The sequence below is a fragment of the Ictalurus furcatus genome, chromosome 15 (genome assembly GCF_023375685.1).
Source record: "Ictalurus furcatus strain D&B chromosome 15, Billie_1.0, whole genome shotgun sequence".
NCBI lineage: Eukaryota > Metazoa > Chordata > Actinopteri > Siluriformes > Ictaluridae > Ictalurus > Ictalurus furcatus.
In genome coordinates this window covers 4,622,501-4,635,538 of record NC_071269.1, presented here as the reverse complement: position 1 = coordinate 4,635,538, position 13,038 = coordinate 4,622,501, and positions in this window count along the sequence as shown.

Below are 13,038 nucleotides of genomic sequence, written 5' to 3'. Positions count from 1 at the left end.
GGATGAACAGAAAACCTACTTTTCTTTGCAACTCATTTCAGGCTGACATAAGTTTTTGGTTGCACATCAGTTGACTCAAGTCAACCATTTGGGCAGCTCCTAATAATGAAGCCCTTAGTGTGGTGAACTACATCGTACTGTGAGAATGTCTGCTCTGATTTAGACCAAAAATTTTACTTCGAGAGTGCTCGCAAAGCATCTTGTGTGTGTGTGTGTGTGTGTGTGTGTGTGTGTGTGTGTGTGTGTGATCCAGGAGCTCACTGTGGCTGCCATTAAAAGTCACAGCAAACTATGTGAAAATGTATGGCAGATGTGTTACTGTGGTGACGGCAGGGTTGCCAGAGGCCATGGAGTAAAGATTCCGAGCCCATCTGGTTCCTATAGCCGGCGCCTGCTGTGGTGTCACTGACAGCTGCCCTGTTACACTGATCTCAGACCTGTAGTGTCAAGTTCTCCTGTAAAGGTTAATAGAAGTGAATAGGAGGGAGCTTGTCTTGGACCAGCATCAAGGTGCAGCTGCGGCCAAACTTGGATGAGGAGAATAAACGAGAGGTAGGAAATGATTGTGCTACCACCTGGGACCACTTACTACCCACTGCCAAACCTCGGCTTCTGAAATGTCCAGCACCTGCTGTGCATGGTTACTCCAATTTAAATCCAGAACTTCACAGTGTGCATACATTGCCTGGGATCAAACCCGTCTCACTGTACCCACAGCAATCACGCTGGACACCAAACTAATTAAAGAATTTCTCCACAAGTTTCCTTACAAGGATTCTTCAGCAAAATACTAAAAAAGGGACTTGTTTGTCCATGAGCAGGCTTTAAAAAAAGATGACTTCTCATTTTGTTTTGTCAATCACAGTACTTGACGAAAGAATCAATCACACTCCAAATGATTCATTATGATGTGGTGTGATGTGATGTGAACACTAAAACTTATGCAAGCACTTTGTTAGCCTTAGTTGCAACACAGCCAGATCGTAGAAAAATGGCTCCTGCTTGTTTAGGAGGTGGGGCGGCTGCAGGACATGACCGTTCCTTCTGCCTATACTGCTTCCTGCTGGCGCACACTGGAAAAGCAGCTTTATTTCAACAACAGTGACATGGTAGAAATTGTTCAAAGAATTTGAGATGTTTTTCATTGATTCACTCATTCATTCATCTTCAGGAGCTGCTTGCACATGGATGCTGTGGCTCCACTTGGTAAACCTACCAAAGAAGTCATTTTGTAGCTATAAAGTGGTTGAAATTATGGCTTATTGCTATGCATAATTTTTCCCTCACAGGACCACCAGATATTATTAGGGTAGTGGACGTTCTCAGCACAGCAGTGACACAGACATGAAAGTAGTATGAACAGTGTTTCTGTTTTTTTCAACACCTCAATATCAGTGCTGGTTTAAAATCATCACCATCATCATCATCATGTGGTATGAAACTGACACTAATAAAGGGTAGAGTATGATGAACATGAATTATGCTTGGAAAAAGATAAGCTACAGTCTCTAATGTACATCTACAAGGTCCACCAACAAGGTAGTCTAATAATGCAGACAGGAAGTGTTCACAGAGTTCAAAACCTCAACGATGCTGCGTCTTATGTTAGTGTAACTGCTGTTCTGAGAATTATCCACCGCCCAAAAGTTATTAGTGGTCCTTTTCCATTAATAGTCAGTAGAGAGTGGGATGGCACATTGTGCAACATTAACTGTATACCTACAGAAAGAGCATAGATAATGTAGTAATGTATGTGTAATAATATAATAAAATACTTTTGCATGTTCTCATGTTCTCCCATGTCTATGGGTTTCCCCTGGGCTCTCCGGTTTCCTCTGACCTCCAAAACACATGCAGGTAGGCAGATTGTCTATGCTAAATTACCAAGTGTGAATAATATAATATATAGGATAATGTGCTTTATTGTTTTGGACCTATTGCAGGCATTATTATTATTATTATTATTATTATTATTATTATTATTATTATTACCATCATCATTATTATTATTTTAATTTAAATAACAGCATATCATATCACATTATATCATATCATATAATATACAGGATAATCCACGTTATTGTTTGAGGTTTATTGTATGTAATATGTATCTAATATTACTATGATGTTAATATTATAATATTATAATATATAACAGTACTATATTTTTCATTGAATATAATATAATATAATATAATATGCTGTATTGTGGCGTGTAATATTGTTATTATTATATTATTATTATTAATATTAACATTTTATTACATAAGGTCATTACAATAGACAATATAATATGTAATATGTATATATTACACTATTATTATTATTGTTGTTGAATTGCCAAAAATAGCTACATGAGCATATATGCCAGTTGAATATCTGCTTATTCCCTCAATCCTGATGGAAAGAAAATGCTAGAAGTGTCTTCACTCCTCACTGCTGCATCGCACGCGGCTGTAAAGGGCAGCAGCACACGGAGGTAGAGCGCGCGCGCGACTCCACACCGACTCACGAGCTCCCGGTGAAGACAAAACGAGCCGCCGAGGCGCTCTGTACTGTAAAAAAAACCGCACATGGATAAATATGGGATATCTAATTATTCGGGAAAGTTTGGCTTCATATTTATTTTGGAAGAAATTTTTTACTCTGTTTTATTGTTGAGAAAACGAGCTTTCTGGAAGCACGAGCTTCTCTTAACTGGTATTAATAAATACACTCAGCTTGGATTATTATTTAGGTTGTAGGTATAAAAAAAATTACAAATTGAGCGTATACGGATGCAGTATGATATTTATTCTAATAGTAATAAACGTCTATCGTTAAAAAAATAAAATAAAAATGTGTTCACGTTTGTCGCGCGGTTCGCCCACAAGATGGCGCTCTCACTGCAATCACATTTGAGATTTACAAAAAAAAGAAAAGAAAATAATTTTAAAAATGTTGGTGTGTTTTGCATGGTATCACATTCCCATTTTAGTTGTGGAAAAGCCCACATTCCAGATATGAAAACCTAAATTATCCATCCTTTTTATTGCGGATTTCAAAGATGCAATAGACAAATTATAGAGGCAGTTAAAAAACCCGCAATTATCTCTCTCTCTCTCTCTCTCTCTCTCTCTCTGCGCGCGCGCGCGCGCTTGTGTGTGTGTGAGAGAGAGAGAGTGAGAGAGAGAGAGAGAGAGAGAGAGCATTTCCTCTCATCCTTCAACTCATCGGTCTGGAATTTGAGTAGCTGTCGTAACGTGCTACATGAGATTTTATGATCATCCGCTCCCACGCCAAATCAACACCCCATCATTTAACAATCAATCACATTTTTCAAATTCCACTACACCTACACCTACTAGACCTATACAAGCGCCATTTTTATTTATTACACCAGGAAACCTGCATGAAATTCTACATTCTACAATATTATTACACTTTATATAATTTATATCAGCATAAATGAATAAATTTCAGATATTTGAAATATCTTATTTTTTAAAACGCACTTTCGTTTATATGGGAAACCTATCAAATGTGCCATAGCCTATACTGACCACCAGATGGCGCTCGAGTGCTCCAGATTTTCTGTATAAAGTGCAAGTAAATTGTTTTTTTCGTCCTGTCTTTCTGTTTTTTTTTGTCATAATTCAACAGAAAACACATATTTTGATATTAAGAGGTAGAAAACAGTAACAATTCATAAATAAATAAATAATATATATAAATAAATAAACAAATGGACCGATAAGCGGAAGTGACGACATAACACCCAGCTGGCCACTGGGTCTTGGGCTGCGTTCCAAATCGTTAAAAATAGTTCTCTAGGATAAGTAACAACTGATACAATGGAGGTGTTGTATCATAATTAACTGCTCTCGACCAGGTGAAAACAGCCATTAAAAATAAATTAAATAAATGATGAGTCATAGTAAAAATTCCTAAATCTCGTACATCTCAAATGCATCAGTGCTTTCGGCAAATTAATAGTCATTTGGAATTGAGCCTTTTGTTATTCTTAGCCTAAAGCGCTATGATTTAAATCCCTAATGGAAAAAAACCCCAAAAAAACATAAAAACAAACTAAAAGCCTCCCAAACCTGTTAACTCTTATTTACATGGACTAAACACTGTTAAAAAAAGTGTAATTTATTATTCTCCATTATCTCTTAACTAGTTAAGAGATAATGGAGCTCTGTAATTCTATCTAATCTCTATGTTTTATGGACAAAGATATCTCAATCTTTAGGTCTAAACATGTGATATATATATATATATATATATATATATATATATATATATATATATATATATACACACAATACACATCAGCCCATATATCATAATAAAGCATTATATTTGTGGTGTAGATAGAGTATGTTCCACAGCACAGGTCTACTTCTCTGGCAGTTCAGCTGATGAAAGATCTTCAAAGGTACTTGTTTTATGCTGGATCAAGTTTCTCCTTCTGACTTAATCTTGGGAAATGTTTGAGTTCTGTGTTGGCTACACAACGATACCATTGGCATTTGGCAAAAGCAGAGCTCCAGGCTCATATTTCTGAAGGTTTGAATGTGTAGCTGTATAAAGCTATGTTTTCTGTGGATCTAGCCCAAAGGTTTCTGGGCGTGATCCTCCAACATATCCTGCTGTTATTCAGACGGGAAAGATTTTGGATGAAACCAGTTGCCTATCTGGCTCGTGTCACACTTTCTTAGAATTGAGACCCCATAAATGAGGCCTAATGTTTTCTTGTGTGCTAACGAGGAGCTTTAGCCAAGCAAATGGCCTTGTGGTCAAATCTCAGTAGAGCCACTCTGATCTTTCTTGGCTTTTTATTGTGTGTATACAGGGAATGCAGCAAGTTCAAGGACTAATGGTAAGTTTTTTAAAATTATTATTTATTTATATAAATAGCCCAAGTTGTATAGCATTTGCATACTCAAGAAAAAAGAAACAGACCCACAGCTGCTTATTCATTATCTTACCAAGACTTAGCTACCTTGCAACATATGTCGATACTTCTATATGATCCAATATAAGTGTAAACGCTAACCTTCCAACCAGATTTTTTGTTAATTCTAAACTGACAATATATTCTGGACCATGTCCATGTGTCCTAAATCCACTATTAGATGAATCATGAGTCTAACTGTTACCTCTATTGCATTATGACTACATAAGAATCAAGGTCAATGGTAGCACTATGGAGACTGTGTAAGTATTTTGTGTAACATTGTAAATTCTGTTTTATTGAGTTCTTGTTTTGTATTACAGCAGCGGTTGCCAACCCTCTTCCTTGAGTTCTACCTTTCTGCAGATTTCATCTCCAACCAAAATCTAACACACCTGTTTTAGTTGATCAGGAACTTCTGAAGGTGATGATTAGTTGGTCAGGTGGACATGATTATGTTAGGAGCTTCAGGAAGGTAGATCTCCAGGAACAGGGTTGGTGATCACTGTATTACAGGATGATTATTAGTCCATGTGCACCATAAGTAGTCAGTAAACCCCAGTGCTCATCTGTGACCTTTTTGTTGATTGCTTCATTCTAAGGTTCCTCAAGGGTTCTTTGGTCAGTTATGCAGTCTTACCTTTTACTTGGAACCTCTTCTTGTAAGAAAATACTTTGTTTTAGGGTTCGTTTAAAAATACCAACTAGAATCAAGTGAATCAAAGTCTTAAAATGTTTTAGTGGCTAATTTGTTTTGTAAATGTAGCTTTAGAGGGGTTTTTATTATTATTATTTTATTTTTTAGCTTTCTGTAAATGTAAGTGCATGGATTTGCTTATTCTATTCTATTAAAATAGAAAGTCTGACATTCTTATTCTTATTATTGTAAATTCTGCTGCAAACATATCTGTGTTGATTGTAAGAGAGAGTCTTTCTGCTGATCACACCCAGACCACAAAAAGTGGCTGAACCAATGACGATGCCATATAATTATTTAAATAATATAATGAATAACAATTTGATAGGACATTAATGACATATATTAATTTGTTTTTTTTAACAGCAGCTGTCATTAACTGCAATTTGCCTTAAAATAAACACATTATTATTATTATTATTATTATTATTATTATTATTATTATTATTATTATTATTATTGTCCTCATTATTAACTTGACTGCTAAAAGAGTATGCGTGCATGTGTCTAAGATTTAGTTTATTTTGGCAGGATATTGCCATAGTAGTGGAGCTCCAGTTTAAACACACAGACTTGTTATCCCCCATTTAGGAAATCTCAGACCTTAAAAGGATCTGTCCTAAATGCAATGTGTTAGTGTGCTGTTCTATCAAACTCTGATAAACTTAGTATGAGGCGTTCGAGTGTATCATCACAACAGACGGGCATGTGTTTTATGGATTGACAAGAAAGCAGACATTTGCTATTTAAATTCATTAATTGCACATTTAGTTGTAATAGTACTGGGTATGATGTGTAAGAGATATTTGGATGAGTTTATATGTGGAGTGTTTAATGTTCTAGGTTGTGATTGCACTTCCTAGAGATTGCCAGATAGCCAGTGGAACCTTAAGATCCTTAACCTTAAACCCTAAACCTTGAAACCTTGTGCTTGGATTGTATTTTGCCCCCCTTGTACATTGCTATGGATGATAGAATATTGCTGTGTTGTATCAACACAATATGTGTTGTATCCTGTTAATACTCTATAATACTACTTTCGGCCACTAGAGGGAGATCGCAATTGATTACTCCTTGCACCATGTATTCCTCAGGTCATGTGCTTGATTTGATGTATTTTGATGGTGTAAATTTGTTTTTGCTGTTCTTCAAGGTCCAGATACTTTTGTTTAAAGTCACAGTTAAGCTCAGGCCCAAACAGTTCCTGGTGGATCCTGGTGCTATTTTGGCTTCACCCCCTTGACAGGAGCAAGTATCCTTGTTCTCAGTATTGGATTTAGTCGTGCCTTTCGATTGCCCCTAAATAAATCAAGGTTATGGGACAAAAATGTGTTTTTGAGAATGCGAGTGAAAAAGCAATGAGCCCTGGAGGATTTATGATGGGAGATGTGAAGCCTTGATGTTTCACTGATGCAGACTGTGGCCATGGCTCAGGCCTGAGGGCTCTGCCACGCTGAGGTAAGATAAGCCTTCTGTGGATCTGTTTAGAGACAGCCAGGCCTTTCCCCTCTGAAACTCGCCCGCTTTCCAGCTTTTGAAGTCCATACGAGTCCCCTCTTTCTCAGCCTGACATGCATGCTCAACAGCCGTCCCGCTCATTCATCTTTCTAGGGCTCTGGCTCGGGCTGTAGTGATGAAATATAGCGTGGAGACCTGTTACATGTTAGTTTAAGAGATAACGCAGGTGTAAATTACGCAGGAGACGCAAGCTGGTCTTATTTATGAGAGCCCTGTCAGGTGTTTAGGTGTTGGAGCGAGGGGGTGTAAATCAGAGCATGCTGGATGTGTGTGTGTATACACATGCAATTGGCTGTGTTTGGCTGAATGTTATTCTCTAAAGAAAGTTTACGATTGGCTGTGGGAAAAAAAATCTAAGCACATACTATAAGGCCACTAGCATTGACAGGCCCATGCAGTTGACCTGATCGCATTGTCACCATTGGCGCATTGGTTATTTTAATGTAGTCATTTGCCTGATATATATGCCTTGCAAAGTGTTCTTACTACTGTATTAAATATACACATTATTGTCACATTAAAACGTTATTGCTGCTTTATAGCGTGCTGGGCTAAATCATAACACGTTGTAATTCAGCCTTGTGGTCCTGCAAGCTGATCCAGTGCAGCCTGCAGTATTATGAGGAATGTTCCATGAATACTTGATGATAAAATAAAATAAAAATTATTACTGATGCTGAAGAATGTGGAGAACGTTCCCCTGGCTTCAACCGAGCAGCACCTGCCGAGCAGCCTTTGAATAGAGCAGCTTGAGTGATGAATGGATGTGAGACGGCGAATAGGATGTCCGAACACATTGTAAACAGGTCATTGAAACAGTAAACCCTGCTGGAGCACTTTGCCTGGTCCAGAGGGGACCGGCACTATGAACAGTGTTGATTTTATACCTGTGGGCGTTTACGAGTCTCCCTCTATTCTTTCCCCCGAGTGCTTAGGAAGTCGAACTGGGAGGGAGAAAGCCTTTTGGCGCGTGCTCAGATATGTCACGATACGACTTACTCTCTTTCTGTACTATGATTGATTCATGGAGCATGTTGGATGGCAATCTAAAGCGGCCACAGCCCCTGACTGCAATGCCTTGTATGCCTCTTTGGCTTATAAACTCTAAGATGTATGTAGAATAATTCATTGTTTTATATATTTATATAATTCCCAAGAAAATTCTTTAAATGTCCTAGGAACATCTTTTGAATTTTATTAGGAACTCATGATCAGCCAATCATCAGAATGAGGAAAAATGTTAGACACCATGGTTTTAGGTGCCAGACAGGCTGGTTTGAGTATTTCAGAAACTGATGATCTCCTGGGGTTTGCATCTACAACAGTCTCTAGAGCAGTGGTCACCAGACCTGTTCCTGGAAATCTACGTTCCTGAAGACTTTAGCTTCAACCATAATTGTGCCCACCTGACCATCTTATCATTGCCTTGAGAAGTTCTTGATCAACTAAAACAGGTGTGTTAGATTTTGAGTGGAGCTGAAACCTGCAGGAAGGTAGGTTGCCAGGAACAGGGTTTGTGACCACTGCTGTAGAGTTTACACAGAATAGTACAAGAACAGGAAAACATCCAGTGAGCAGCAGTTCAGTGAGAGGAAACACACTGTTGATCAGAGAGGTCAGAGGAAAATAGCCTGTACAAATTATTGTAAATTAACATGCCAGCTTGCCGAAGTGCTATAAAGCAAGTGTAGCTTCTTCAGGATCTATTTCCACTAGCAGAGCAAAAATAAACAGAACATTTGGTCATATTGTGTACGGAATGTCACTTAGTCAATATTAACTTCATGTTTATAGAACTATTACCTACGTATAACCGCACTCTTGCTTGTGTGATATCGCTTAAGTGACTAGCATTAGCTAAGTTTGCAAGCTAGCTTAGGGTACAGTTTCTGCTGCTGTCAGTTTCCCCCATTCATCCATTATGCATTTTTTCAGCTGCACAACTGTACAGGGCCTTCATTACCTTATTTTCTGCTTCATAATGCGACACACATTCTCAATTGTAGACAGGTCAGGACTGCAGGCAGGCCATGCTAGCACCCACACGCTCTGCTCACGCAACCATTTGCTTGTAATCCGGGCAGAATGTGGTTTGGCGTTGTCCTGCTCTGGATGGCAGCATATGTTGCTCCAAAATGTGTACATATCTTTCTGCATTAATGGTGCCCTCACAGATGTGCAAGTTACCCATTCCATCGGCACTGACACGCCCCCATACCATGACAGACACTGGCTTTTTGACCTGACGCTGATAACAGCTTGGACGGTCCTTTTCCTCTTTGGTCTGGAGAACACGATGGCTATGTTGAAATCTTGACTCGTCGGACCACAAAACACGATTCCACTGTGCTACTGTCCATCTCAGATGAGAGCGAGCCCAGAGAAGTCGGCAGCGCTTCTGGACAGTGTTGATATACGGCTTCTGCTTTGCATAGTAAAACCTTAACTTGCATCCGTGGATGCAGCGGCGAATGGTGTTGACTGACAAAGGTTTACCAAAGTATTCCCGAGCCCATGTCATGATATCCATTACAGACTCATGAGGGTTTTTAAGACAGTGACATCTGAAGGATCAGAGATCACGCGCATTCAGAAGTGATTTTGAGCCTTGCCCTTTACGCACCGAAATTTGACCAGATTCCTCGAGTCTTTTAATTATATTGCACACTGTAGAAGGTGAAATGCCCAAAATCCTACCGATTTGTCTTTGGGGAATGTTGTTCTCAAAGTGTTGGATTATTCACTGACACATCTGCTGGCAGATTGGCGAGCCTCGACCCATCCTTGCTCTTGAAGGACTAGGCCTTTTTTGGAGGCTCCTTATATACTATGATTAGATGATTGCTTCACCTGTTTCATATCACCTTCTTATTTCAACTTGTCACATTGCTATTAATGTCTGTTATTATTAGTCCTAAATTGCCCCATCCCAATTTTTTTGGAACGTGTTGCATGCATCAATTTCAAAATAAATGTTTACCTTAAAAAAAACTATGCAGTTGTTTAGGTAAAACATCAAATACATTCTCTTTTTATCTGTTTTTTTGTTAACATACAAGTCAAAGTACATTTAGAAATCACTCCTCTTTGTTTTTATTAGCATTTTCCATACTGTCCCAATTTTTCGGAGTTGGGGTTGTACATTATGGTCCGTAAAGCAGACATTTATTATTATTAATTTTTTTTTTTTGAAAGTACTGTTTAAAATGAAAAAAAGTGAATTAAAAGGTAACATTTTATGGTCATATATAATCAGCTAGCTGGGCGCCTTTAACAATGTTTAATTAAATACAGCATTCCATTTGTCCTGCTGTAGTTGGTACTGAAGGTCTGGGTCCTTGCACTCAAGCTGATTTATGGCATGTGTGTGTGTGTGTGTGTGTGTTTGTGCGTTAGTAAGCCCCCAGTCTCGCCTTTTTCTTTTTTTTCCGTCTTTTTCCGATTTTGGTATTCTCTGCCTACTCTTGTCTCTCGGACGTTCTTCTTCAACAAGCGCTCTCTTTGTCAGACTACTCTCTGCTCTGGGCTATAAAGCATTCTAGAGGGGGGCAAGGATGTAAATAACAGCCCTGTCTCTCTCTTTTTTTTGGTTGAGTTCCTGGGGCCCTGCACACCAGACTCAACAAAGCCTGAGCCAGAGAGAAAAAAGAGAAAAGGTTGCATGTGAAAGACCACAGAATAAGGCAGAGAGTTGAGAAAAATGGAAAGAAAATCTAGACTTTGCTCATTTTAGATCCTTCCTGAGCAGCGTCTGTCTTTCGGTTACATTTGTTTATTCCTCTCCATGTGTACCATTGTTAGTTTCGCTGTTTGGGTCCAAGAGAGCATTGACCCCCGAGCTCTTTTTGCTCTTAGGTAGCTGTCCAGACTTGTTTTGCCAACCTCCACCTCCACTCTTCCTCACCCCTCCTTGTCCTGGTGTCTACTTTATTGCACTTGATTCTAAGAGCGGTCATTCCTGAGATGGCTTGGAGAGCAGCTGTCGCTGAATTGCCCGCCATAAAACATGTGCGGTCCAGTCGAAGGTCTGGCACTGATGGTGAGGAGGGGGGATAAAATCCTCACACGTGATCACCTCTACAGCAAACCCAACCCACTTACACACTCATAAACAAACAAAAACTTTCACAAGTTACACCTTTATCTACCATGATGCTTTATCAGGATGCTTTATGTTTAGATTTTAATGGGTGTGTAAAAATTAAAAAATATATGTTTGTAATGATATTTTGCATCATTTCACCTTCTCAGATGGAATTTGGACAAGGTAGCTAGTGTGCCTATTTAAGAACAACACTGACAAACCAGAGGTCAGTGACATGATTACAGGTCAGGTGCTGGAACATTGGTCTGTATAGCATAGCCAAGGGTCTGTGATTATTATTTTTATTTTTTTAAAAAATTGTTATTAATGTATTTGACTGTTCACATGAATTGAATGGGTTTAATCCAAACTAAAAAAACAAAAATGTGTATATTTTATAGCATCAACTTGGACCTAATGTGCTCTTTTGGTCTCTTTTTCTCTTTTGTACACATTTAAATAATTATTAATATATATATAAATATATTATAATATATATAAATATATATATAAATATATTTATAATATATACAAATTATATAAACATATAATATATTATTTATATTAATATAATTATTTATATAAATTATTTATTGGAATATTAATAATTATTAATATTCCAATACTTGGATTAGAACCCTTCTAGAATTTATATGGCTACAAAAAAATTTAGGACTTTGACTTAGAACACAATCAATAGTGGACACTGTAGGTCGGTGTAAGTGTAAGCGTGATCCCCAGTTTACAATGTTCGGGCTGCGTCAAGAGTCCACTTCTCCCAATACCTCCCACCTTTTCTTTCCGTAGCTGTAAAATGTTCCACCAAGTTCCATTTGGTGTAGGTTATTTACCACCACCTTCAACGGTGGTTCCTTGGTGCCAACATTTTGCTATGTCTATTTGCCAGCTGTCAAGATCTTTGAAGGATAGGTCTTACTTTTATTAATATCAAATATAAAAGTCATTGTTTTGTAAACTGACAGCACGCCTACATGAAAGGGATGGATGGGCTGGGTGAGCAGACAAGATCAAAATAGCTTAGGTGTGGTCAGTCATTATTGTGGCAGACTGCCTTCAACATGGGTGGTCAGTGGCGTGTGAGGGAGCAATACAGTTAAGTGGCTGCAGGGGGCAGTGTTTGTCAGAGGAGAACATTGACAGCTCCATGACACGTCCCACAACACACACAAATGAATGTGCGAGTGGCGTGAAGCGATGATGCAAGACTGGGTGTGGAGTGCGAGGTCTGTGTGTCATCAGAAGGTAGAGAGAGCGCACTGCCTCGCAGGGACAGCCGACTCTGTGACAGATGAACCCGGGGACAGTGGGATGCAACACCCTGCAATTGCGCCAGCCTGTGTGATCTGTCAACGTCCTCCACTGCCGCTGCCTGCACATGCAAACCACAGTGACCTGTGCCAGCATGCATGCAGAACAAGAACTTTTATGCACAGGCATACACATTATTTTACACACACACACACACACACACACACACACACACACACACACACACACACTATTGAACACAACAGTTCACATACACTCAGGAATTAGCTGTAGGACAAACCTAACTGAAGCTTGTTTGCCTCATACAAAGAGGGTGTACTAGGAATGTGACAAACACCATCATATTGGAAATACCAAGAAAGAACTTTTCAAATCTTTGTAAGAATTCATTATTCTGTTTTTGAATTTCAAAACTACTATCAAGGTGGTTGACTCAAGTCCTCTCTATAATCATTTGCTCTAAATGTCACATATTGTATGTCATTCTCTGACTGATCACTAGGTGGTGCC